This window comes from Bombina bombina, chromosome 5 (genome assembly GCF_027579735.1).
Source record: "Bombina bombina isolate aBomBom1 chromosome 5, aBomBom1.pri, whole genome shotgun sequence".
NCBI lineage: Eukaryota > Metazoa > Chordata > Amphibia > Anura > Bombinatoridae > Bombina > Bombina bombina.
In genome coordinates this window covers 758,882,584-758,908,865 of record NC_069503.1, presented here as the reverse complement: position 1 = coordinate 758,908,865, position 26,282 = coordinate 758,882,584, and the positions used below count along the sequence as shown (strand labels likewise).

The 26,282-nt window shown below is 38.3% G+C and overlaps 1 protein-coding gene and 1 non-coding gene across 3 annotated transcripts in view; both read left to right on the top strand.

Moving 5' to 3' along the window:
• ATP9B (ATPase phospholipid transporting 9B (putative)) overlaps positions 1-26,282 on the top strand; it is a 1,400,042-nt gene that overhangs the window by 47,115 nt on the left and 1,326,645 nt on the right. The gene's annotated exons all lie outside the window — the stretch shown is intronic.
• LOC128661873 (U5 spliceosomal RNA) lies at positions 23,628-23,739 on the top strand. Its single transcript, XR_008402652.1, has one exon. It is a non-coding gene; the product is annotated as a U5 spliceosomal RNA (small nuclear RNA).

The following is a 26,282-nucleotide window of genomic DNA, read 5'->3' as shown; positions in this document are numbered from 1 at the left end:
GTTTCCAATAGACGCCACCACACGGGACTTATGGCAAACGGTCCCTAAGGTGGAGGGAGCAGTTTCTACTTTAGCTAAGCGTACCACTATCCCGGTGGAGGATAGCTGTGCTTTTTTCAGATCCTATGGATAAAAAATTAGAGGGTTACCTTAAGAAAATGTTTGTTCAACAAGGTTTTATATTACAACCCCTTGCATGCATCGCGCCGATCACGGCTGCGGCAGCATTTTGGATTGAGTCTCTGGAAGAGAACCTTAGTTCAGCTACGCTGGACGACATTACGGACAGGCTTAGAGTCCTTAAACTAGCTAATTCATTCATTTCGGAGGCCGTAGTACATTTAACCAAACTTACGGCTAAGAATTCAGGATTCGCCATTCAGGCACGCAGGGCGCTGTGGCTAAAATCCTGGTCGGCTGATGTAACTTCTAAGTCCAAATTACTTAATATACCTTTCAAGGGGCAAACTTTATTGGGCCCGGTTTGAAAGAAATTATTGCTGACATTACAGGAGGTAAGGGCCACGCTCTACCTCAAGACAAAGCCAAAGCTAAGGCTAGACAGTCTAATTTTCGTCCCTTTCGGAATTTCAAAGCAGGAGCAGCGCCAACTTCCACTGCACCAAAACAGGGAGGAGCTGTTGCTCGTTACAGACAAGGCTGGAAGCCTAACCAGTCCTGGAACAAGGGCAAGCAGGCCAGTAAACCTGCTGCTGCCCCAAAGACAGCATGAACCGAGGGCCCCCGATCCGGGACCGGATCTAGTGGGGGGCAGACTCTCTCTCTTCGCCCAGGCTTGGGCAAGAGATGTCCAGGATCCCTGGGCGCTAGAGATCATATCTCAGGGATACCTTCTAGACTTCAAATTCTCTCCCCCAAGAGGGAGATTTCATCTGTCAAGGTTGTCAACAAACCAAATAAAGAAGGACGCGTTTCTACGCTGTGTACAAGATCTATTATTAATGGGAGTGATCCATCCGGTTCCGCGGTCGGAACAAGGACAAGGGTTTTACTCAAACCTGTTTGTGGTTCCCAAAAAAGAGGGAACTTTCAGGCCAATCTTGGATTTAAAGATCCTAAACAAATTCCTAAGAGTTCCATCGTTCAAAATGGAAACTATTCGGACAATCTTACCCATGATCCAAGAGGGTCAGTACATGACCACAGTGGATTTAAAGGATGCTTACCTTCACATACCGATTCACAAAGATCATTACCGGTATCTAAGGTTTGCCTTCTTAAACAGGCATTACCAGTTTGTAGCCCTTCCATTCGGATTGGCTACGGCTCCAAGAATCTTTACAAAGGTTCTGGGTGCCCTTCTGGCGGTACTAAGACCGCGAGGAATTTCGGTAGCTCCGTACCTAGACGACATTCTGATACAAGCTTCAAGCTTTCAAACTGCCAAGTCTCATACAGAGTTAGTTCTGGCATTTCTAAGGTCGCATGGATGGAAAGTGAACGAAAAGAAGAGTTCTCTCTTTCCTCTCACAAGAGTTCCATTCTTGGGGACTCTTATAGATTCTGTAGAAATGAAGATTTATCTGACAGAAGACAGATTAACAAAGCTTCTAAATGCATGCCGTGTCCTTCATTCCATTCAACTCCCGTCAGTAGCTCAATGCATGGAGGTGATCGGCTTAATGGTAGCAGCAATGGACATAGTTCCCTTTGCACGCCTACATCTCAGACCGCTGCAATTGTGCATGCTGAGTCAGTGGAATGGGGATTACTCAGATTTGTCCCCCACTCTGAATCTGGATCAAGAGACCAGAAACTCTCTTTTATGGTGGCTTTCTCGGCCACATCTGTCCAGGGGGATGCCGTTCAGCAGGCCGGACTGGACAATTGTAACAACAGACGCCAGCCTTCTAGGTTGGGGCGCTGTCTGGAATTCTCTGAAGGCTCAGGGACAATGGAGTCAGGAGGAAAGTCTCCTGCCAATAAACATTCTGGAATTGAGAGCAGTTCTCAATGCCCTTCTAGCTTGGCCCCAGTTAAAAACTCGGAGGTTCATCAGGTTTCAGTCGGACAACATCACGACTGTAGCTTACATCAACCATCAGGGAGGGACAAGAAGCTCCCTAGCAATGATGGAAGTATCAAAGATATTTCGCTGGGCAGAGTCTCACTCTTGCCACCTGTCAGCAATCCACATCCCGGGAGTAGAGAACTGGGAGGTGGATTTCTTGAGTCGCCAGACTTTTCATCCGGGGGAGTGGGAACTTCATCCGGAGGTCTTTGCCCAAATACTTCGACGTTGGGGCAAACCAGATATAGATCTCATGGCGTCTCGCCAGAACGCCAAACTTCCTCGCTACGGATCCAGATCCAGGGATCCGGGAGCGGTTCTGATAGATGCTTTGACAGCACCTTGGAACTTCAGGATGGCTTATGTGTTTCCACCCTTCCCGCTGCTTCCTCGATTGATTGCCAAAATCAAACAGGAGAGAGCATCAGTAATTCTAATAGCACCTGCATGGCCACGCAGGACTTGGTATGCAGATCTAGTGGACATGTCATCCTGTCCGCCTTGGTCTCTACCTCTAAGACAGGACCTTCTGATACAGGGTCCATTCAAACATCAAAATCTAACTTCTCTGAAGCTGACTGCTTGGAAATTTAACGCTTGATTTTATCAAAACGTGGTTTTTCTGAGTCGGTTATTGATACCCTGATACAGGCTAGGAAGCCTGTTACCAGAAAGATTTACCATAAAATATGGCGTAAATACCTATACTGGTGTGAATCCAAAGATTACTCCTGGAGTAAGGTTAGGATTCCTAGGATATTGTCTTTTCTACAAGAAGGTTTAGAAAAGGGTTTATCGGCTAGCTCATTAAAGGGACAGATCTCAGCTCTGTCCATCTTGTTACACAGGCGTCTGTCAGAAAATTCAGACATCCAGGCCTTTTGTCAGGCTTTAGCTAGGATCAAGCCTGTGTTTAAAACTGTTGCTCCGCCATGGAGTTTAAACTTAGTTCTTAACGTTTTACAGGGTGTTCCGTTTGAACCTCTTCATTCCATTGATATAAAATTGTTATCTTGGAAAGTTCTATTTTTAATGGCTATTTCCTCGGCTCGAAGAGTCTCTGAGTTATCAGCCCTACATTGTGATTCTCCTTATCTGATCTTTCACTCAGACAAGGTAGTTCTGCGTACTAAACCTGGGTTCTTACCTAAGGTAGTCACTAACAGGAATATCAATCAAGAGATTGTTGTTCCATCCTTGTGTCCAAATCCTTCTTCAAAGAAGGAACGTCTTCTACACAATCTGGATGTAGTTCGTGCCCTCAAGTTCTACTTGCAGGCAACTAAAGATTTTCGCCAAACTTCTTCCCTGTTTGTTGTCGTTTATTCTGGACAGAGGAGAGGTCAAAAAGCTTCTGCTACCTCTCTCTCTTTTTGGCTTCGTAGCATAATACGTTTAGCCTATGAGACTGCTGGACAGCAGCCTCCTGAAAGAATTACAGCTCATTCCACTAGAGCTGTGGCTTCCACTTGGGCCTTTAAGAATGAGGCCTCTGTTGAACAGATTTGCAAGGCTGCAACTTGGTCTTCGCTTCATACTTTTTCCAAATTTTACAAATTTGACACTTTTGCTTCTTCGGAGGCTATTTTTGGGAGAAAGGTTCTTCAGGCAGTGGTTCCTTCTGTATAATGAGCCTGCCTATCCCTCCCGTCATCCGTGTACTTTTGCTTTGGTATTGGTATCCCAGAAGTAATGATGACCCGTGGACTGATCACACATAACAGAAGAAAACATAATTTATGCTTACCTGATAAATTCCTTTCTTCTGTTGTGTGATCAGTCCACGGCCCGCCCTGTTTTTTAAGGCAGGTACATATTTTTTAAATTATAATTCAGTCACCACTACACCCTTGGTTTCTCCTTTCTCGTTGGTCTTTGGTCGAATGACTGGAGGTGACGTAGAGGGGAGGAGCTATATAGCAACTCTGCTGGGTGAATCCTCTTGCACTTCCTGTAGGGGAGCAGATAATATCCCAGAAGTAATGATGACCCGTGGACTGATCACACAACAGAAGAAAGGAATTTATCAGGTAAGCATAAATTATGTTTTTCTTAGAGTGCTTTTTATTAGGAAATTAAAATGTGTGGCCATACTCATACTAATAACTTGCAAATCCATCTCTGATTGGGAGGTTTTCTAATAAACCTCAGAAAATGTTGAATTAGCGTTTACAGGGGATAAACACATACAACAGTACAATAATAAAAAACTCTAACATACTAAAGCATTGTATCACTGTATCTCTCTTTAATTTGAAAGAGAAGAAACTCCTAGCCATTTGGGGACTGCTTCTTTTTTAATTTGTAGAATGCTGTCTTATTTCTAAGTGGGATGGTTTTGGACCTTGTAAAAATTGGAAATAAAGAGTAATTACAACTAAAACAAAGGTTTTTATATAATGGCATAAAATGATATGAGAGGGATTTTATTATTATGACTTTGTAGAACCAACTCAGTACTGCTAGGTAGCTGTACGCTGACCGCTGAAGCCACTGAAGTAGGTCAGAAGGCCTCCCAGAATACTGAGCTGGTGTGGGGCTTCTCCCATACTTCTCTACCTCTCCTCCTTTTTTGCTTTAATCAGTTTACTTTTTACCTGATTGTAGTTAGGTAGTTGTAGCTAGTGCTTAGCTCTAGATTACATTTTATTTTGCACACATGAAGAAAAAGTGTTTGAACATTCTCAGGACAACATCCTTACTATTGCTTGAGGCCAGCCTCTCTTGACCATTGTCCACGTTGGGCAGGTTAAAGGGCCATTATAATGAAAAATTAAAACATTGCATGCTCTTATTTCAGTTTTGTGGTCTTTTTATGTAATTAGATTTTTAAAGAAACCTCTCATGATGGGCTTAATGTTTCATCTTGTGTCCTGCATTTCTACTCTTTGTGCATGTTTCAGGATGTAGAGATTCCTGGTAAGCTTCCTACCTATATATGTTTTTATGGTTTAAGGGACATGAAACTCAAAAACTTTCTTTCATGATTCGGATTAGAGCATGTCATTTTGAACAACTTTCCAATTCACTTCTATTATCTAATTTGTTTAGTTCTCTTGGTATCCTACGTCGAAAAGCATACCTAGGTAGACTCAGGTGCTGGGAGCTAGCTTTTGATTGGTCGCTGCACATATATGCCTCTTGTCATTGGCTAATCAATGTGTTTAGTTAGCTCCCAGTAGTGCATTGCTACTCCTTCAATAAAGGATACCTAGAAAATTAAGTAAATTGGAAAGTTGTTTATTTCAAGATTCAGATAAAACATAGAATTTTAAATTTTCATGTCCCTTTAAGTAATCTTGTACTAAGAAGAAATGTTTACGCTAAGGTTTGAGTACAGCCGTATAGCGAGCCTGACAAATATGGTAACACTTTCAAGCAGGGGCGTATTATGACCTAGGCCAACAAGGCCGGTGCCTAGGGCAGCAGAATTGGGAGGGGCAGCACATCTGCCCTATCCTCTCTTTAAAAGCCAGCACACAGTACAGTGAGCAATAAAGTGCAGGCCTTTACAGAGAAAACAAGGCACAGTGCTTACTGCAGGTCCTAGTAACTAACAGACTGGATGCGTCTGTGCACTGCTTAGATCAGCTTGTGATGTCTAATCATAAACTCTCAGTGCTAATGTATGTTAGTTACTAATAGCTAGCTTTCTCTGCATTCATGTGATGTATAATCATAAACTCTCAGCACTAATGTTTGTTAGCTACTAATAGCTGGCTTTCTCTGGATTCATGTGATGTCTAATCATAAACTCTCAGCACTAATGTATGTTAACTACTAATAGCTAGCTTTCTCTGCATTCTTGTGATGTCTAATCATAAACTCTCAGTGTTAATGTATGTTAGCTACTAATAGCTAGCGTTCTCTGCATTCATGTGATGTCTAATCATAAACTCTTAGTGCTAATGTATGTTAGCTACTAATAGCTAGCTTTCTCTGCAGTCATGTGATGTCTAATCATAAACTCTCAGCACTAATGTATGTTAGCTACTAATAGCTGACTTTCTCTGCATTCATGTGATGTCTAATCATAAACTCTCAGTGCTAATGTATGTTAGCTACTAATAGCTAGCTTTCTCTGCATTCATGTGATGTTTAATCATAAACTCTGTGTTAATGTATGTTAGCTACTAATAGCTGACTTTCTCTGCATGCATGTGATGTCTAATCATAAACTCTCAGTGCTAATGTATGTTAGCTACTAATAGCTAGCGTTCTCTGCATTCATGTGATGTCTAATCATAAACTCTCAGCGCTAATGTATGTTGGCTACTAATAGCTAGCGTTCTCTGCATTCATGTGATGTCTAATCATAAACTCTCAGTGCTAATGTATGTTAGCTACTAATAGCTAGCTTTCTCTGCAGTCATGTGATGTCTAATCATAAACTCTCATTTCTAATGTATGTTAACTACTAATAGCTAGCTTTCTCTGCATTCATGTAATGTCTAATCATAAACTCTCATTGCTAATGTATGTTAGCTACTAATAGCTAGCTTTCTCTGCATTCATGTGATGTCTAATCATAAACTCTCAGCACTAATGTATGTTAGCTACTAATAGCTTTCTCTCCATTCGTGTGATGTCTAATCATAAACTCTCAGTGTTAATGTATGTTAATTACTAATAGCTAGCTTTCTCTGCATTCATGTGATGTCTAATCATAAACTCTCAGCGCTAATGTATGTTAGCTACTAATAGCTAGCTTTCTCTGCATTCATGTGATGTCTAATCATAAACTCTCATTGCTAATGTATGTTAGCTACTAATAGCTCGCTTTCTCTGCATTCATGTGCTGTCTAATTATAAACTCTCAGCGCTAATGTATGTTCGCTACTAATAGCTAGCGTTCTCTGCATTCATGTGATGTCTAATCATAAACTCTCAGTGCTAATGTATGTTAACTACTAATAGCTAGCTTTCTCTGCATTCATGTGATGTCTATTCATAAACTCTCAGCAGTAATGTATGTTAGCTACTAATAGCTGGCTTTCTCTGCATTCATGTGATGTCTAATCATAAACTCTCAGCGCTAATGTATGTTCGCTACTAATAGCTAGCGTTCTCTGCATTCATGTGATGTCTAATCATAAACTCTCAGTGCTAATGTATGTTGGCTACTAATAGCTAGCGTTCTCTGCATTCATGTGATGTCTAATCATAAACTCTCAGTGCTAATGTATGTTAGCTACTAATAGCTAGCTTTCTCTGCAGTCATGTGATGTCTAATCATAAACTCTCATTTCTAATGTATGTTAGCTACTAATAGCTTTCTCTCCATTCGTGTGATGTCTAATCATAAACTCTCAGTGTTAATGTATGTTAATTACTAATAGCTAGCTTTCTCTGCATTCATGTGATGTCTAATCATAAACTCTCAGCGCTAATGTATGTTAGCTACTAATAGCTAGCTTTCTCTGCATTCATGTGATGTCTAATCATAAACTCTCATTGCTAATGTATGTTAGCTACTAATAGCTCGCTTTCTCTGCATTCATGTGCTGTCTAATTATAAACTCTCAGCGCTAATGTATGTTCGCTACTAATAGCTAGCGTTCTCTGCATTCATGTGATGTCTAATCATAAACTCTCAGTGCTAATGTATGTTAACTACTAATAGCTAGCTTTCTCTGCATTCATGTGATGTCTATTCATAAACTCTCAGCAGTAATGTATGTTAGCTACTAATAGCTGGCTTTCTCTGCATTCATGTGATGTCTAATCATAAACTCTCAGCGCTAATGTATGTTCGCTACTAATAGCTAGCGTTCTCTGCATTCATGTGATGTCTAATCATAAACTCTCAGTGCTAATGTATGTTAACTACTAATAGCTAGCTTTCTCTGCATTCATGTGATGTCTATTCATAAACTCTCAGCAGTAATGTATGTTAGCTACTAATAGCTGGCTTTCTCTGCATTCATGTGATGTCTAATCATAAACTCTCAGTGCTAATGTATGTTAGCTACTAATAGCTAGCTTTCTCTGCATTCATGTGATGTCTAATCATAAACTCTCATTGCTAATGTATGTTCGCTACTAATAGCTAGCGTTCTCTGCATTCATGTGATGTCTAATCATAAACTCTCAGTGTTAATGTATGTTAGCTACTAATAGCTAGCGTTCTCTGCATTCATGTGATGTCTAATCATAAACTCTCAGAGCTAATGTATGTTAGCTACTAATATCTGGCTTTCTCTGCATTCATGTGATGTCTAATCATAAACTCTCAGCGCTAATGTATGTTAGCTACTAATAGCTAGCTTTCTCTGCATTCATGTGATGTCTAATCATAAACTCTCAGCACTAATGTATGTTAACTACTAATAGCTAGCTTTCTCTGCATTCATGTGATGTCTATTCATAAACTCTCAGCAGTAATGTATGTTAGCTACTAATAGCTGGCTTTCTCTGCATTCATGTGATGTTTAATCATAAACTCTGTGTTAATGTATGTTAGCTACTAATAGCTGACTTTCTCTGCATGCATGTGATGTCTAATCATAAACTCTCATTGCTAATGTATGTTCGCTACTAATAGCTAGCGTTCTCTGCATTCATGTGATGTCTAATCATAAACTCTCAGCGCTAATGTATGTTAGCTACTAATAGCTAGCGTTCTCTGCATTCATGTGATGTCTAATCATAAACTCTCAGTGCGAATGTATGTTAGCTACTAATAGCTAGCTTTCTCTGCATTCATGTGATGTCTAATTATAAACTCTCAGCGCTAATGTATGTTAGCTACTAATAGCTAGCTTTCTCTGCTTTCATGTGATGTCTAATCATAAACTCTCATTTCTAATTTGTTAGCTACTAATAGCTAGCTTTCTCTGCTTTCATGTGATGTCTAATCATAAACTCTCATTGCTAATGTATGTTAGCTACTAATAGCTAGCTTTCTCTGCATTCATGTGATGTCTAATCATAAACTCTCAGTGCTAATGTATGTTAGCTACTAATAGCTAGTTTTCTCTGCATTCATGTGATGTCTAATCATAAACTCTCAGTGCTAATGTATGTTAGCTACTAATAGCTAGCTTTCTCTGCATTCATGTGATGTCTAATCATAAACTCTCAGCAGTAATGTATGTTAGCTACTAATAGCTGGCTTTCTCTGCATTCATGTGATGTTTAATCATAAACTCTGTGTTAATGTATGTTAGCTACTAATAGCTGACTTTCTCTGCATGCATGTGATGTCTAATCATAAACTCTCATTGCTAATGTATGTTCGCTACTAATAGCTAGCGTTCTCTGCATTCATGTGATGTCTAATCATAAACTCTCAGCGCTAATGTATGTTGGCTACTAATAGCTAGCGTTCTCTGCATTCATGTGATGTCTAATCATAAACTCTCAGTGCGAATGTATGTTAGCTACTAATAGCTAGCTTTCTCTGCATTCATGTGATGTCTAATTATAAACTCTCAGCGCTAATGTATGTTAGCTACTAATAGCTAGCTTTCTCTGCTTTCATGTGATGTCTAATCATAAACTCTCATTTCTAATTTGTTAGCTACTAATAGCTAGCTTTCTCTGCTTTCATGTGATGTCTAATCATAAACTCTCATTGCTAATGTATGTTAGCTACTAATAGCTAGCTTTCTCTGCATTCATGTGATGTCTAATCATAAACTCTCAGTGCTAATGTATGTTAGCTACTAATAGCTAGTTTTCTCTGCATTCATGTGATGTCTAATCATAAACTCTCAGTGCTAATGTATGTTAGCTACTAATAGCTAGCTTTCTCTGCATTCATGTGATGTCTAATCATAAACTCTCAGCACTAATGTATGTTGGCTACTAATAGCTTTCTCTGCATTCATGTGATGTCTAATCATAAACTCTCAGTGCTAATGTATGTTAGCTACTAATAGCTAGTTTTCTCTGCATTCATGTGATGTCTAATCATAAACTCTCAGTGCTAATGTATGTTAGCTACTAATAGATAGCTTTCTCTGCATTCATGTGATGTCTAATCATAAACTCTCAGTGCTAATGTATGTTAGCTACTAATAGCTAGCTTTCTCTGCATTCATGTGATGTCTAATTATAAACTCTCAGCGCTAATGTATGTTAGCTACTAATAGCTAGCTTTCTCTGCTTTCATGTGATGTCTAATCATAAACTCTCAGTGCTAATGTATGTTAGCTACTAATAGCTGACTTTCTCTGCATGCATGTGATGTCTAATCAAACTCTCAGTGCTAATGTATGTTAGCTACAAATAGCTAGCGTTCTCTGCATTCATGTGATGTCTAATCATAAACTCTCAGCACTAATGTATGTTGGCTACTAATAGCTAGCGTTCTCTGCATTCATGTGATGTCTAATCATAAACTCTCAGAGCTAATGTATGTTAGCTACTAATATCTGTCTTTCTCTGCATTCATGTGATGTCTAATCATAAACTCTCAGTGCTAATGTATGTTAGCTACTAATAGCTAGCTTTCTCTGCAGTCATGTGATGTCTAATCATAAACTCTCAGCACTAATGTATGTTAGCTACTAATAGCTAGCGTTCTCTGCATTCATGTGATGTCTAATCATAAACTCTCAGTGCTAATGTATGTTAGCTACTAATAGCTAGCTTTCTCTGCATTCATGTGATGTCTAATTATAAAATCTCTTCGCTAATGTATGTTAGCTACTAATAACTAGCTTTCTCTGCATTCATGTGATGTCTAATCATAAACTCTCAGCACTAATGTATGTTAACTACTAATAGCTAGCTTTCTCTGCATTCATGTGATGTCTAATCATAAACTCTCAGCGCTAATGTATGTTGGCTACTAATAGCTAGCGGTCTCTGCATTCATGTGATGTCTAATCATAAACTCTCAGTGCGAATGTATGTTAGCTACTAATAGCTAGCTTTCTCTGCATTCATGTGATGTTTAATCATAAACTCTCAGTGTTAATGTATGTTAGCTACTAATAGCTGACTTTCTCTGCATGCATGTGATGTCTAATCATAAACTCTCAGTGCTAATGTATGTTAGCTACTAATAGCTAGCGTTCTCTGCATTCATGTGATGTCTAATCATAAACTCTCAGCGCTAATGTATGTTGGCTACTAATAGCTAGCGTTCTCTGCATTCATGTGATGTCTAATCATAAACTCTCAGTGCTAATGTATGTTAGCTACTAATAGCTAGCTTTCTCTGCATTCATGTGATGTCTAATTATAAACTCTCAGTGCTAATGTATGTTAGCTACTAATAGCTAGCTTTCTCTGCATTCATGTGATGTCTAATCATAAACTCTCAGCACTAATGTATGTTGGCTACTAATAGCTTTCTCTGCATTCGTGTGATGTCTAATCATAAACTCTCAGTGCTAATGTATGTTAGCTACTAATAGATAGCTTTCTCTGCAGTCATGTGATGTCTAATCATAAACTCTCAGCACTAATGTATGTTAGCTACTAATAGCTGTCTTTCTCTGCATTCATGTGATGTCTAATCATAAACTCTCAGTGTTAATGTATGTTAGCTACTGATAGCTAGCTTTCTCTGCATTCATGTGATGTCTAATCATAAACTCTCAGTGCTAATGTATGTTAGCTACTAATAGCTAGTTTTCTCTGCATTCATGTGATGTCTAATCATAAACTCTCAGTGCTAATGTATGTTAGCTACTAATAGCTAGCTTTCTCTGCATTCATGTGATGTCTAATCATAAACTCTCAGCACTAATGTATGTTGGCTACTAATAGCTTTCTCTGCATTCATGTGATGTCTAATCATAAACTCTCAGTGCTAATGTATGTTAGCTACTAATAGCTAGTTTTCTCTGCATTCATGTGATGTCTAATCATAAACTCTCAGTGCTAATGTATGTTAGCTACTAATAGATAGCTTTCTCTGCATTCATGTGATGTCTAATCATAAACTCTCAGTGCTAATGTATGTTAGCTACTAATAGCTAGCTTTCTCTGCATTCATGTGATGTCTAATTATAAACTCTCAGCGCTAATGTATGTTAGCTACTAATAGCTAGCTTTCTCTGCTTTCATGTGATGTCTAATCATAAACTCTCAGTGCTAATGTATGTTAGCTACTAATAGCTGACTTTCTCTGCATGCATGTGATGTCTAATCAAACTCTCAGTGCTAATGTATGTTAGCTACAAATAGCTAGCGTTCTCTGCATTCATGTGATGTCTAATCATAAACTCTCAGCACTAATGTATGTTGGCTACTAATAGCTAGCGTTCTCTGCATTCATGTGATGTCTAATCATAAACTCTCAGAGCTAATGTATGTTAGCTACTAATATCTGTCTTTCTCTGCATTCATGTGATGTCTAATCATAAACTCTCAGTGCTAATGTATGTTAGCTACTAATAGCTAGCTTTCTCTGCAGTCATGTGATGTCTAATCATAAACTCTCAGCACTAATGTATGTTAGCTACTAATAGCTAGCGTTCTCTGCATTCATGTGATGTCTAATCATAAACTCTCAGTGCTAATGTATGTTAGCTACTAATAGCTAGCTTTCTCTGCATTCATGTGATGTCTAATTATAAAATCTCTTCGCTAATGTATGTTAGCTACTAATAACTAGCTTTCTCTGCATTCATGTGATGTCTAATCATAAACTCTCAGCACTAATGTATGTTAACTACTAATAGCTAGCTTTCTCTGCATTCATGTGATGTCTAATCATAAACTCTCAGCGCTAATGTATGTTGGCTACTAATAGCTAGCGGTCTCTGCATTCATGTGATGTCTAATCATAAACTCTCAGTGCGAATGTATGTTAGCTACTAATAGCTAGCTTTCTCTGCATTCATGTGATGTTTAATCATAAACTCTCAGTGTTAATGTATGTTAGCTACTAATAGCTGACTTTCTCTGCATGCATGTGATGTCTAATCATAAACTCTCAGTGCTAATGTATGTTAGCTACTAATAGCTAGCGTTCTCTGCATTCATGTGATGTCTAATCATAAACTCTCAGCGCTAATGTATGTTGGCTACTAATAGCTAGCGTTCTCTGCATTCATGTGATGTCTAATCATAAACTCTCAGTGCTAATGTATGTTAGCTACTAATAGCTAGCTTTCTCTGCATTCATGTGATGTCTAATTATAAACTCTCAGTGCTAATGTATGTTAGCTACTAATAGCTAGCTTTCTCTGCATTCATGTGATGTCTAATCATAAACTCTCAGCACTAATGTATGTTGGCTACTAATAGCTTTCTCTGCATTCGTGTGATGTCTAATCATAAACTCTCAGTGCTAATGTATGTTAGCTACTAATAGATAGCTTTCTCTGCAGTCATGTGATGTCTAATCATAAACTCTCAGCACTAATGTATGTTAGCTACTAATAGCTGTCTTTCTCTGCATTCATGTGATGTCTAATCATAAACTCTCAGTGTTAATGTATGTTAGCTACTGATAGCTAGCTTTCTCTGCATTCATGTGATGTTTAATCATAAACTCTCAGTGTTAATGTATGTTAGCTACTAATAGCTGACTTTCTCTGCATGCATGTGATGTCTAATCATAAACTCTCAGTGCTAATGTATGTTAGCTACTAATAGCTAGCTTTCTCTGCAGTCATGTGATGTCTAATCATAAACTCTCAGCACTAATGTATGTTAGCTACTAATAGCTAGCTTTCTCTGCATTCATGTGATGTCTAATCATAAACTCTCATTTCTAATGTATTTTAGCTACTAATAGCTTGCTTTCTCTGCATTCATGTGATGTCTAATCATAAACTCTCATTGCTAATGTATGTTAGCTACTAATAGCTAGCTTTCTCTGCATTCATGTGATGTCTAATTATAAAATCTCTTCGCTAATGTATGTTAGCTACTAATAGCTAGCTTTCTCTGCATTCATGTGATGTCTAATCATAAACTCTCATTTCTAATGTATTTTAGCTACTAATAGCTAGCTTTCTCTGCATTCATGTGATGTCTAATTATAAAATCTCTTCGCTAATGTATGTTAACTACTAATAGCTAGCTTTCTCTGCATTCATGTGATGTCTAATCATAAACTCTCAGTGCTAATGTATGTTAGCTACTAATAGCTAGCGTTCTCTGCATTCATGTGATGTCTAATCATAAACTCTCAGTGCTAATGTATGTTAGCTACTAATAGCTAGCTTTCTCTGCATTCATGTGATGTCTAATCATAAACTCTCATTGCTAATGTATGTTTGCTACTAATAGCTAGCTTTCTCTGCATTCATGTGATGTCTAATCATAAACTCTTAGTGCTAATGTATGTTAGCTACTAATAGCTAGCTTTCTCTGCAGTCATGTGATGTCTAATCATAAACTCTCAGCACTAATGTATGTTAGCTACTAATAGCTGACTTTCTCTGCATTCATGTGATGTCTAATCATAAACTCTCAGTGCTAATGTATGTTAGCTACTAATAGCTAGCTTTCTCTGCATTCATGTGATGTTTAATCATAAACTCTGTGTTAATGTATGTTAGCTACTAATAGCTGACTTTCTCTGCATGCATGTGATGTCTAATCATAAACTCTCAGTGCTAATGTATGTTAGCTACTAATAGCTAGCGTTCTCTGCATTCATGTGATGTCTAATCATAAACTCTCAGCGCTAATGTATGTTGGCTACTAATAGCTAGCGTTCTCTGCATTCATGTGATGTCTAATCATAAACTCTCAGTGCTAATGTATGTTAGCTACTAATAGCTAGCTTTCTCTGCAGTCATGTGATGTCTAATCATAAACTCTCATTTCTAATGTATGTTAGCTACTAATAGCTTTCTCTCCATTCGTGTGATGTCTAATCATAAACTCTCAGTGTTAATGTATGTTAATTACTAATAGCTAGCTTTCTCTGCATTCATGTGATGTCTAATCATAAACTCTCAGCGCTAATGTATGTTAGCTACTAATAGCTAGCTTTCTCTGCATTCATGTGATGTCTAATCATAAACTCTCATTGCTAATGTATGTTAGCTACTAATAGCTCGCTTTCTCTGCATTCATGTGCTGTCTAATTATAAACTCTCAGCGCTAATGTATGTTCGCTACTAATAGCTAGCGTTCTCTGCATTCATGTGATGTCTAATCATAAACTCTCAGTGCTAATGTATGTTAACTACTAATAGCTAGCTTTCTCTGCATTCATGTGATGTCTATTCATAAACTCTCAGCAGTAATGTATGTTAGCTACTAATAGCTGGCTTTCTCTGCATTCATGTGATGTCTAATCATAAACTCTCAGCGCTAATGTATGTTCGCTACTAATAGCTAGCGTTCTCTGCATTCATGTGATGTCTAATCATAAACTCTCAGTGCTAATGTATGTTAACTACTAATAGCTAGCTTTCTCTGCATTCATGTGATGTCTATTCATAAACTCTCAGCAGTAATGTATGTTAGCTACTAATAGCTGGCTTTCTCTGCATTCATGTGATGTCTAATCATAAACTCTCAGTGCTAATGTATGTTAGCTACTAATAGCTAGCTTTCTCTGCATTCATGTGATGTCTAATCATAAACTCTCATTGCTAATGTATGTTCGCTACTAATAGCTAGCGTTCTCTGCATTCATGTGATGTCTAATCATAAACTCTCAGTGTTAATGTATGTTAGCTACTAATAGCTAGCGTTCTCTGCATTCATGTGATGTCTAATCATAAACTCTCAGAGCTAATGTATGTTAGCTACTAATATCTGGCTTTCTCTGCATTCATGTGATGTCTAATCATAAACTCTCAGCGCTAATGTATGTTAGCTACTAATAGCTAGCTTTCTCTGCATTCATGTGATGTCTAATCATAAACTCTCAGCACTAATGTATGTTAACTACTAATAGCTAGCTTTCTCTGCATTCATGTGATGTCTATTCATAAACTCTCAGCAGTAATGTATGTTAGCTACTAATAGCTGGCTTTCTCTGCATTCATGTGATGTTTAATCATAAACTCTGTGTTAATGTATGTTAGCTACTAATAGCTGACTTTCTCTGCATGCATGTGATGTCTAATCATAAACTCTCATTGCTAATGTATGTTCGCTACTAATAGCTAGCGTTCTCTGCATTCATGTGATGTCTAATCATAAACTCTCAGCGCTAATGTATGTTGGCTACTAATAGCTAGCGTTCTCTGCATTCATGTGATGTCTAATCATAAACTCTCAGTGCGAATGTATGTTAGCTACTAATAGCTAGCTTTCTCTGCATTCATGTGATGTCTAATTATAAACTCTCAGCGCTAATGTATGTTAGCTACTAATAGCTAGCTTTCTCTGCTTTCATGTGATGTCTAATCATAAACTCTCATTTCTAATTTGTTAGCTACTAATAGCTAGCTTTCTCTGCTTTCATGTGATGTCTAATCATAAACTCTCATTGCTAATGTATGTTAGCTACTAATAGCTAGCTTTCTCTGCATTCATGTGATGTCTAATCATAAACTCTCAGTGCTAATGTATGTTAGCTACTAATAGCTAGTTTTCTCTGCATTCATGTGATGTCTAATCATAAACTCTCAGTGCTAATGTATGTTAGCTACTAATAGCTAGCTTTCTCTGCATTCATGTGATGTCTAATCATAAACTCTCAGCAGTAATGTATGTTAGCTACTAATAGCTGGCTTTCTCTGCATTCATGTGATGTTTAATCATAAACTCTGTGTTAATGTATGTTAGCTACTAATAGCTGACTTTCTCTGCATGCATGTGATGTCTAATCATAAACTCTCATTGCTAATGTATGTTCGCTACTAATAGCTAGCGTTCTCTGCATTCATGTGATGTCTAATCATAAACTCTCAGCGCTAATGTATGTTGGCTACTAATAGCTAGCGTTCTCTGCATTCATGTGATGTCTAATCATAAACTCTCAGTGCGAATGTATGTTAGCTACTAATAGCTAGCTTTCTCTGCATTCATGTGATGTCTAATTATAAACTCTCAGCGCTAATGTATGTTAGCTACTAATAGCTAGCTTTCTCTGCTTTCATGTGATGTCTAATCATAAACTCTCATTTCTAATTTGTTAGCTACTAATAGCTAGCTTTCTCTGCTTTCATGTGATGTCTAATCATAAACTCTCATTGCTAATGTATGTTAGCTACTAATAGCTAGCTTTCTCTGCATTCATGTGATGTCTAATCATAAACTCTCAGTGCTAATGTATGTTAGCTACTAATATCTAGTTTTCTCTGCATTCATGTGATGTCTAATCATAAACTCTCAGTGCTAATGTATGTTAGCTACTAATAGCTAGCTTTCTCTGCATTCATGTGATGTCTAATCATAAACTCTCAGCACTAATGTATGTTGGCTACTAATAGCTTTCTCTGCATTCATGTGATGTCTAATCATAAACTCTCAGTGCTAATGTATGTTAGCTACTAATAGCTAGTTTTCTCTGCATTCATGTGATGTCTAATCATAAACTTTCAGTGCTAATGTATGTTAGCTACTAATAGATAGCTTTCTCTGCATTCATGTGATGTCTAATCATAAACTCTCAGTGCTAATGTATGTTAGCTACTAATAGCTAGCTTTCTCTGCATTCATGTGATGTCTAATTATAAACTCTCAGCGCTAATGTATGTTAGCTACTAATAGCTAGCTTTCTCTGCTTTCATGTGATGTCTAATCATAAACTCTCAGTGCTAATGTATGTTAGCTACTAATAGCTGACTTTCTCTGCATGCATGTGATGTCTAATCAAACTCTCAGTGCTAATGTATGTTAGCTACAAATAGCTAGCGTTCTCTGCATTCATGTGATGTCTAATCATAAACTCTCAGCACTAATGTATGTTGGCTACTAATAGCTAGCGTTCTCTGCATTCATGTGATGTCTAATCATAAACTCTCAGAGCTAATGTATGTTAGCTACTAATATCTGTCTTTCTCTGCATTCATGTGATGTCTAATCATAAACTCTCAGTGCTAATGTATGTTAGCTACTAATAGCTAGCTTTCTCTGCAGTCATGTGATGTCTAATCATAAACTCTCAGCACTAATGTATGTTAGCTACTAATAGCTAGCGTTCTCTGCATTCATGTGATGTCTAATCATAAACTCTCAGTGCTAATGTATGTTAGCTACTAATAGCTAGCTTTCTCTGCATTCATGTGATGTCTAATTATAAAATCTCTTCGCTAATGTATGTTAGCTACTAATAACTAGCTTTCTCTGCATTCATGTGATGTCTAATCATAAACTCTCAGCACTAATGTATGTTAACTACTAATAGCTAGCTTTCTCTGCATTCATGTGATGTCTAATCATAAACTCTCAGCGCTAATGTATGTTGGCTACTAATAGCTAGCGGTCTCTGCATTCATGTGATGTCTAATCATAAACTCTCAGTGCGAATGTATGTTAGCTACTAATAGCTAGCTTTCTCTGCATTCATGTGATGTTTAATCATAAACTCTCAGTGTTAATGTATGTTAGCTACTAATAGCTGACTTTCTCTGCATGCATGTGATGTCTAATCATAAACTCTCAGTGCTAATGTATGTTAGCTACTAATAGCTAGCGTTCTCTGCATTCATGTGATGTCTAATCATAAACTCTCAGCGCTAATGTATGTTGGCTACTAATAGCTAGCGTTCTCTGCATTCATGTGATGTCTAATCATAAACTCTCAGTGCTAATGTATGTTAGCTACTAATAGCTAGCTTTCTCTGCATTCATGTGATGTCTAATTATAAACTCTCAGTGCTAATGTATGTTAGCTACTAATAGCTAGCTTTCTCTGCATTCATGTGATGTCTAATCATAAACTCTCAGCACTAATGTATGTTGGCTACTAATAGCTTTCTCTGCATTCGTGTGATGTCTAATCATAAACTCTCAGTGCTAATGTATGTTAGCTACTAATAGATAGCTTTCTCTGCAGTCATGTGATGTCTAATCATAAACTCTCAGCACTAATGTATGTTAGCTACTAATAGCTGTCTTTCTCTGCATTCATGTGATGTCTAATCATAAACTCTCAGTGTTAATGTATGTTAGCTACTGATAGCTAGCTTTCTCTGCATTCATGTGATGTTTAATCATAAACTCTCAGTGTTAATGTATGTTAGCTACTAATAGCTGACTTTCTCTGCATGCATGTGATGTCTAATCATAAACTCTCAGTGCTAATGTATGTTAGCTACTAATAGCTAGCTTTCTCTGCAGTCATGTGATGTCTAATCATAAACTCTCAGCACTAATGTATGTTAGCTACTAATAGCTAGCTTTCTCTGCATTCATGTGATGTCTAATCATAAACTCTCATTTCTAATGTATTTTAGCTACTAATAGCTTGCTTTCTCTGCATTCATGTGATGTCTAATCATAAACTCTCATTGCTAATGTATGTTAGCTACTAATAGCTAGCTTTCTCTGCATTCATGTGATGTCTAATTATAAAATCTCTTCGCTAATGTATGTTAGCTACTAATAGCTAGCTTTCTCTGCATTCATGTGATGTCTAATCATAAACTCTCATTTCTAATGTATTTTAGCTACTAATAGCTAGCTTTCTCTGCATTCATGTGATGTCTAATTATAAAATCTCTTCGCTAATGTATGTTAACTACTAATAGCTAGCTTTCTCTGCATTCATGTGATGTCTATTCATAAACTCTCAGCAGTAATGTATGTTAGCTACTAATAGCTGGCTTTCTCTGCATTCATGTGATGTCTAATCATAAACTCTCAGTGCTAATGTATGTTAGCTACTAATAGCTAGCGTTCTCTGCATTCATGTGATGTCTAATCATAAACTCTCAGTGCTAATGTATGTTAGCTACTAATAGCTAGCTTTCTCTGCATTCATGTGATGTCTAATCATAAACTCTCATTGCTAATGTATGTTTGCTACTAATAGCTAGCTTTCTCTGCATTCATGTGATGTCTAATCATAAACTCTCATTGCTAATGTATGTTAGCTACTAATAGCTAGCTTTCTCTGCATTCATGTGATGTCTAATCATAAACTCTCAGTGCTAATGTATGTTAGCTACTAATAGCTAGCTTTCTCTGCATTCATGTGATGTCTAATCATAAACTCTCAGCACTAATGTATGTTAGCTACTAATAGCTTTCTCTGCATTCGTGTGATGTCTAATCATAAACTCTCAGCACTAATGTATGTTAGCTACTAATAGCTAGCTGTCTTTGCATTCATGTGATGTCTAATCATAAACTCTCAGCGCTAATGTATGTTAGCTACTAATAGCTGGCTTTCTCTGCATTCATGTGATGTCTAATCATAATAACTCAGCACTAATGTATGTTAGCTACTAATAGCTAACTTTGTCTGCATTCATGAACCCACGGAGTAAAAAGTAAACAGACACTTCAAAAGTTTAATTACTTGAATCATGATAATTACTGTATGTTGTTGCATGTGAAGGGCAGTGATTGTTTCAAAGTGTATTCTTCTTTACCTCCCTTCCCCTCTCCCTTCTTTCCCTTTCTCCCTCCCTTAACTGCCTTCCTCCCTTATTTCCCTCCTTCTCAGTGTGCTTAGAGGAATAATGCTACACCTCACTGACGAGGCCCAATGAAGGCCGAAACGATCATCTGGGGTTGCTGTGTTCCTTGTTCAGAGGAGAATTGCCTGGAATTGCCTGGTGTTTCGGCACTGGACTGACCGTAATAGGCGGGATCAGACTGATATACTACAGGAAAGTTCTACTCTGGGAAAGGCATTACTGGGCTAAAAGAAGTTGCACCCAGGTGGTAAATCGCCATAGAACAGGCTAACAATGATATTGAGCTGGTTGTTCGTTCCTGTGAGTGCACTTCTCTCTGTGTGTGTGTGTGTGTGTGTGTGTGTGTGTATATATATATATATATATATATATATATATATATATATATATATATATATATATATATATATATATATATATATATATATACATATATATATATATACATACAGTAGTGCAGAACCGGATCCAACGGACGGACTCCGTTGCCTGATGAGATCCAAGAACAGCCGGCACACAATTTTGTTATAATCCGATTTATTCAATAAGCAGAAGAAACCAAACGTTTCGGCTCTACCGTGAGCCTTTCTCAATGGTATTCAGACCGGATATATATATATATATATATATATATATATATATATATATATATACACACACACACACACACACACACACACACACACACACACACACACACACACACACACATATATATTTCCCCTTTTTTTCCCTCTCCTCAGTTTTTAGCACTGTTGCACTCTTTTTTTAGCACATGGAAAGATTTATAGCCTCTAGTCGAGGCAGTTCACCTGCCATGCCTCCAAAGCACAGGGACAAGAAAAATTTAAAAAAACACAGAAGCCAACATAGAATATATGCAAGAACAGGTTGAGGTTAATATTCCTAGTGCAGGAATAAGTGATATAGTTACGCAGATATCAGGAATTACAGTTGTGCTCATAAGTTTACATACCCTGGCAGAATTTATGATTTCTTGGCCATGTTTTAGAGAATATGAATAATAACACAAAAACATTAATTTCACTCATGGATAGTGTTTGGCTGAAGCCATTTATTATCAATCAACTGTGTTTACTCTTTTTAAATCATAATCAGCTAGATTAAGAGTTTTGAGTGATATAGGGAAATTAACAACCGCCACAAAAGTGGCGTTATTTCACGTCCCTATAGTGCTGCTATTACAAGTTTACTAAAACTAGGCTTGTGCAGGCGATATGGTTGCGTTGAGCTCCATACCGCACCCAAATACAAGCGCTGCTTTGACGTGCTAGTGCACGATTTCCCCATAGACATCAATGGGGAGAGCCGGCAAAAAACAACACCTGCGATCGTGGAAACAAAAGCTCCATAATGCAGCCCAATTGATGTCTATGGGGAAAGAAAAAGTAAGGTTTAAACCTAACACCCCAGCATAAAAACCATGTCTAAACACCCCTAATCTGCTGCCCCTAACATTGCCGCAACCTGCATAATGTTATTAACCCCTAATCTGCCGCCCTTATCGCCGCCACCTAAATAAAACTTGTAACCTCTAATCTGCCGCTCCCGATATTGCCGCAACCTACATACAGTTATTAACCCCTAATCTGCGACCCCTAACATTGCCACCACCTACATTACAGTTATTAACCCCTAATCTGCTGCACCCAATGTCGCTGCCACTATACTAACGTTATTAACCCCTAAACCTCTGGCCTCCAACATCACTAACACTAAATAAATATTTTAACCCCTAAACCTAACCCTAACATAACCCTAACCCAAAGCATAACCCTAAGTCTAACCCTGACACCCCGTTACTTAAATATAATTAAAAGAAATCTAAATAAACCTTACAATTATTACCTAAATAATTCCTATTTAAAACTAAATACATACTTACCTGTAAAATAAAACCTAAGCGAGCTAGAATATAACTAATAGTTATATTGTAGCTATATAAGGTTTTATTTTTATTTCACAGGTAAGTTTGTATTTATTTTAACTAGGTAGACTAGTTAGTAAATAGTTATTAACTATTTACTAGCTACCTAGTTATAATAAATACATACCTGTAAAATAAAACCTAACCTGCCTTACACTAAAAACTAACATTACAATAAAATAAAAAAAATAAATTATTAAAATACAATTTTCTAAATTACTAAAAAAATAAACACTAAATTACAAAAAATAAAAAACGAAATTATCAAAAATAAAATGAAATTACTCCTAATCTAATAGCTCTATCAAAATAAAAAAGCCCCACAAAATAAAAAATCCATAGCCTACACTAAACTGCCAATGGCCCTTAAAAAGGGGTTTTGTGGCTCATTGCCCCAAAGAAATCGGCTCTTTTACCTGTAAAAAAAAATGCAAACACCACCCAACCAACTAACCCCCCCCAATAAAATAAACCTAAGCTAACCATTGCCCTGAAAAGGGCATTTGGATGGGCATTGCCCTTTAAAGGGCATTTAGCTCTTTTACATTGCCCAAACCGTAAGCTAAAAAAAAACCCACCCAAAAAACCCTTAAAAAAAAACACTAATCCCTGACGATCCACTTACAGTTATCGAAGTCCGGACATCCATCCTCATCCATCCGGCGAAGTCCTCATCCAAGCGGCAAGAAGTCTTCATCCAGACAGCATCTTCTATCTTCATCCATCCGGTGTGGAGCGGGTCCATCTTCAAGACATCCGGCGCTGAGCATCCTCTTCTTACGGTCGTCGGCGTCAACTGAAGGTTCCCTTTAAGTGATGTCCACGATGGCGTCCCTTACATTCCTATTGGCTGAAAGATTTCTATCAGCCAATAGGAATTAAAGTGGAAAAAATCCTATTGGCTGTTGCAATCAGCCAATTGGACTGAGCTTTCATCCTATTGGCTGATCCAATCAGCCAATAGGATTGAGCTCTCATTCTATTGGCTTTAAATACTTTGTCGATTCCTATTGGGGTCTCAATTTTTCTGTGGTCTGGGTCAGTTTTGAGTGCCCTATGTAGCAGGCTGGTCCTGGTCGGGCACTATTTTCTGTTCCTTACAGTCTATATCATCCACGTGGTGCCGGTGTAACTGGTTGACCTGGTTGGGTGGTGAGTTGCTCACTTGGATGAGGAGTTCGTTATTCTTTGGTTTCTTTTCGGATTGAATAATGCTTTCGCTTTTTGCTAGAGTTTTCGTGAAGTGGAACTTCCATGAGTTTTAATACATTTTTGAGGCTCTGCCCATACAGGACTAAAACATGGTAGAGGAGGACTTTCGCCCCAGACGTCAGGCTGGTTCTCGTTTCTTCTTTTGGGTGGGGCATCAGGGGATGGTACTCAGTCCTTACTGTCCTGTTCCTATTTGTTGGCGGGGTCCAGAGCGGTTCCTGCTAAGGATTACTCTGGGTAACTTATTCCACATCTTCTATTTTGAGATATTGTCCTCTTGGACTCTGTTTGCCTTGATGACGATATCTCTTCCTTCGGTTTGAGGCTGATTCGGCCTTTTTGTCCCCTTTCCTTGGGGTTGGCCTTCTGGTATTCTGTTTCAGGAAGTTAGGGCCTTTTGGCTTTTTCCACTTCTGTGATCTCGTCTGCTCCAATATTTTGGAGATTTGCAGATTAGGTTGTCTCATTTTTTCCTGTTTTCGCCCCTACTTTTATTTGGGTTTTCACCTGCCAGGGGTTAGGATGTTCATTCATTCGTTATTTCCTCGAGCTGTAGGGGATTCCTGGGAAGAGGATCTTGGAGAATATTCTCAATCCATCTAAGAGTTGAGCTCTGCTCTTTTGTTGCCTTTCATCATTGCCTAGCACCCTTTAAGTTAGGAGTTGTATCCTGCTGTGGGTGTCTTAAGCACTCTGTGTCTGGGACACTTACGTGAGAGTTCAGTGTCCAAGGCGTCTTGGATATGACTGTGATTGCATCGTCTGTGGTGCAAAGTCTGCTCCGGATGGGGTAACCCGGTGGTTCCTGGGGTTATTATTTGTGGAAAGCAAGCTCCGAGTTCCGGGTGTCTGGGTTTTTTTGTCTTGGTCCTTGTCTTGTCTGGACATTTTGGGGTTCTGTATCCAGGGGACGGCCCAGTTTCCTGGTTCCGGGACATCTTCTGTTCCTATGGGCGAATATTTGTCTCTTTTATTGGAGAATTAGACTTTTCTACTGGGCCGGCTGTAGTATCTTGATGGTTCTTTGTTCGGTACTTGACCTTTTGTGCCTGTATTCAGCCTTATGTTCCTATGTGCGGGTAAGCTGTTCTGGTTTCGTTTTCCCGCCCTTTGGGGTGTATTTGGCATTCCATAGTATCCGCCTGGTGCATTACTTTTATCCCTTGGTTTCTATGCAGAAAGGGATTTAATCCTCCCTTTGCTCTGCTGGGTCGGTAGGGTTTTTGTCATCGGTTTTGCCCTGTTTCAGCCTGGTTTACTCTCTTGGAGTTACCTTTTGGGTTTTCTTTTTGCCCTAGTCCTTTTGTGTTCTGAAGGTCCTTTCGAACTCTTTTATCTGAGTCCTCTTTCTTCCCTTCTGGGGGAATGTAGATGTTCCTCTTCCTTCGGGTCGGGGTGAGTTTATTTTGCCGGCTGAGTGCCTGCAGGACTTTGTCTCCTCAGAGACTTGTTGGACTGGTCGAGTCTAATAACCTGAGCGGTCTCTTGCTAGTTCTAACTGTTGGGCAGTTACTTGGACCTTTTCCTTTTTGTTTTGGCTTCTAGTGAAGCAGTTTTTTTTGTCTGGACTTTGGGTGTTTTCAGGCTGTGTTTCCCTCAGAATGGGCTGCCTTTTGTACCGCCCTTTTTGCATTCAATGTCCTCTATAGCTCGGGTATTGTTTTCCCAAAAGTAATGAATGCAGCTGCGGACTCTCCCCGTTTATGAAGAAAAACTTAAATTATGCTTACCTGATAATTTTCTTTTCTTCAGACTGGGAGAGTCCACAGCTCCCCACCCGAGTTTTTTTTTTATATGGCCGTAATTTTTGTTTTTGTTTTTCTGGCACCTTTTTCACCCTGATATTTCTCCTACTGTTCCTTGTTTCCTTGGCAGAATGACTGGGGGATGAGGGAAGTGGGGGAGGTATTCAAGCCTTTGGCTGGGGTGTCTTTGCCTTCTCCTGGTGGCCAGGTTCTGAATTCCCAAAAGTAATGAATGCAGCTGTGGACTCTCCCGTCAGAAGAAAATAAAATGATCAGGTAAGCATAATTTAAGTTTTTTAATTAACTCTACGTCTTAAAAGCTGTAATGGGCAAATAAAATATTTTTCTTTTTTTAAACTCCTGTTGAGTACCAAAAGCCTAATAATACGTGTCTCTGTTGTGTTTTTGTGGCTGATGCTAGTATAGGCTCCAAGGTGTTACATTACTGATCTCAATAATATTCAGTTGGAAAGGCTTCTCTTCCTTGATGTGACATAGTTCATGATGCTGTTTGGCAGCCTCAGGCATTCTGCTCCACCATGTTTGATGGAACTTTGTGAATAGGGTTTCATACCCAAGAACCTTGATAGGGGACCCACTTCATATGATTAGTCACTAGGTTTTCTCTGCATACAGCTTTCAAAAATGTGTATAATTTCCTCTCCTTTTTGTGTTGTGTATTTCACAGAATTTATTGTGTCCTCAGTCTTGGTGTCTACCAGAGCCATTAAGTCCCTTGGTTCTAGGCCTCTTCTGTGTGTTTTCCCTCCAGGCTTTTAGTAATGCATATGGGTGTCTGTCTTACTTGACAATATTAAAGGGGCAGTCTACACTAAAATTGTTATTGTTTAAAAAGATAGATAATGCTTTTACTATCCATT